This window comes from Bombus pyrosoma, linkage group LG1 (genome assembly GCF_014825855.1).
Source record: "Bombus pyrosoma isolate SC7728 linkage group LG1, ASM1482585v1, whole genome shotgun sequence".
Lineage (NCBI taxonomy): Eukaryota > Metazoa > Arthropoda > Insecta > Hymenoptera > Apidae > Bombus > Bombus pyrosoma.
In genome coordinates this window covers 13,154,122-13,157,243 of record NC_057770.1, presented here as the reverse complement: position 1 = coordinate 13,157,243, position 3,122 = coordinate 13,154,122, and positions in this window count along the sequence as shown.

The window sequence follows — 3,122 nt, the reverse complement described above, 5'->3', positions numbered from 1 at the left end:
CAAGAATAGAAAGAAGACTAAAAAGGAAACACCCAGCTGATCTCATAAAGGATATAAACTAAAAAACGCGAAGATGGCACCCCGCTGGGGGTAACCATCCACATGCTATTCAATCATATGTTATAACATTTTACCTAATGTCCCACTGGACAAATTGTAAAATTAAAAATAAACAATATAAAAAAAAAAAAAAAAAAACTTTATACCTTCTTCCGAGATTGTTCAATTCTATATTCTTTTACATTTCATGATATAGAAAGAAGATGATTTGTTATGGTAATTATAGGAAATAAAGACACCAAAAAAATATTTGACCTCTTCCATAATAATCTCCTTCCATAATGAAACTGTCTTAAAAAATAAAATTCACCGATAATTTTTGAAAAAATCAGAGTATTCTTCGTAACTTTACTGCGCTACTATCCTCGATTCAACGATAACCCGTTCAAAAAATCTATCGATCGGATCGACTAGACGCCAATGACGACCCTTTACGGCGATCAATCTCGATTTCGCCCGGTGGCGTGTTACTAAACGTCTACGGTCACGTGCCAAAACACGTTCGTCCTAATTATTTGCCGTTACATAGGGGCCTTAAATCTTCCCTAGACGAAAATTTTAGGCTACATTCCCTGGTTGTATTCTCGCCGTAACACCAAAACTAATGCGCCAGAAAACCGAGTCGTCGTTGCAAGATTCAGTAGCACGCGCGACCGGGCGTGCTGCCAAACCAATTCGACTGCGATAATATTTGCATAAACTGATTTCATCGTATCAGCCGAATAAATCACGGTCTGACACGAGTAAATTTATTTTATCCCTATTACTTTCCCCTATGTTTTCCTAATAAGTATAGAAAACGTGAAAATTGACGACATTTCATTGCTACTAAATGAAGAGGAGTCGGCTTAACGAGGAGAATATGATGAATATGACGAACTCGACGCCGTTGACGTACGACGAGATAACGTGTATCGTGCGGTAAAATAGCGAGTCCCGAGGACTCGTGTCTCTTGGTGGTTTACACGGGTGTCGTTTTGATGTATTTCGGGACATATTTCCAGATCTCTGTGTATGGAAAGAGAACCTGCTGATACAGAGAATGAATTTGAAAGCGATGATTGAGGACTGGTGTACGTTAAACGAGACACAAATGGACATGTTCGCGATAGAATCCTCATTTTATAGTAAATGAAATGAAATGAATAACTGAATAACTAACTAGTTGGTACTCGTCAATTACTAAAATGTATTTTGTTAGTTATTGGTCGGGTGTGATGTGCATGAAGGAGTTCGATTTAACCTTACAAAAGAATTTATCTTCTAACGAACTTTTCAAAATTAGGAAAATATAGAAAAGATACATTTAGAAGCACAGAGTTTAATAAATCTTTATTATATAAATAAGATAAAAGTTACCGAGTGATTGATAGAAATGTATCTTGATAATAGTAGGTCAACCGTGATTTGCACAAAGACGTCGATTTAACGTTACAAAAGGGTTCAAATTATAAAAAGCTTTTCAATGTACGTTAAACTTTGTTTCACTGATCAGAGAAAATCTTTAACTGCAACGAAGAAGCTTCCCGTAAAAGAACGGAAAAAGTTCTTACTTTAAAATCCAGTAAAGTCTAAAATGTACAATCTAGTTTAACATGTTTATAAATGTTCTTCTCTCGGTCCAGAACATATCATAATAATACATACTGAAAGAAATCACTAGTTATTATCTACAATTCATACATTTGCATAGCACACGTATTAAAATGAATACGTTAATGGATACATAAAATGGATATAGTAAAGCGGTTTGAATAAAAAGGCTAATAGCTTCTGAATAAACTAAGGTGTCATCTTATGTAGCTTATCTTTGTCAGTACTTTTAGAATCATTTGATCTAATCCTACAATAGTTAATGATGCAGTTCTATGTTGTACATCCACTAACGACGCGACGCGATGTTAAATCTGTATTCTTAACCCCCTGAGGAAACGTTATTTCCTAATTCATCCTCTTGGTATTTGATTACTGTCTAATTCTACAATCGTCATAGTCTTGATGAATATTCGTCAAATAGAAAATATAAATATATTCTGTTTCGATGATGAGCGAAGTGTATTAAGTAATTCTAAAATAAAAGTCCTTTAGTAAAAATCCTTGAAGAAAATAAAATTTTAAGCATAAGGAAATTACATTCGAGAAGATTTTTGAGAATTAAACTCTTTGCCGTTTTCCATTCTGAAGATATTTTGTCGCTGAAAAAGATCAACAGTTTTGTAATTAGGCTGCGACCAATGTCTAAGAATAAAGCGACAGCTGAAATGAGGACGTGGATTAATTAATATCAACGTCAACTTGGACTTAATTAATATCAATGTCAGCTAATCGACATACCGTTTGTCGTCACAGAATATCTTTGAGTATACAAGCTTCCTTGTACTTCCAAACGAAGATTATTTTTACACTTCAGAGACTGTTAGAATTTTAATTTCCATCTGATTCAGTATCACGCTACTTCCTACTAGATACTTCACTTTGATAGAATTACTTGATAACGTTATTTAATTCTCCAAGTGAACCATTTAGTTTAATATTTCTATCATTCATAACAAAAATTTATCGATTTCTAATTACGATACAACAAATAAGGACTACGATTCAAGTCGATATTTTACAAATGTATACAGTTCGGACGTTCTCATCTTGATCGATTAACCTATTACTTTGAAAACTAATATATGTGTATGTGTAGGAAATAGGGAGGATAATTAATGTAGTATCGCGGACATAAGGCCTAGGAGTTGGCGGGTAAACCACATACAATGTCGCGAGAGCCGAGGCGTTTTTAAACCATAAACAATGTCCCGAGAGCCGAGGCGCCGATGGGCCCATCAATGTGTCGTCGGTCCTTCAAGTGAATAGCTTTTTTTTTTTTTTTTTTTTTTTTTTAAATAGATCATTTTACAATTTGTCCATTAGGACATTTGGTAAAATATTATAGTTTGGGTTTTGATGAAATATAGCATGTGGATGGTTACCCCCAGCGGGGCTCCATCTTCCAGGTTGTTTATTGTTCTATTGTGAGGTCTGCAGGGTGCTTCTTCTTCAGTCTTCTTTCTGTT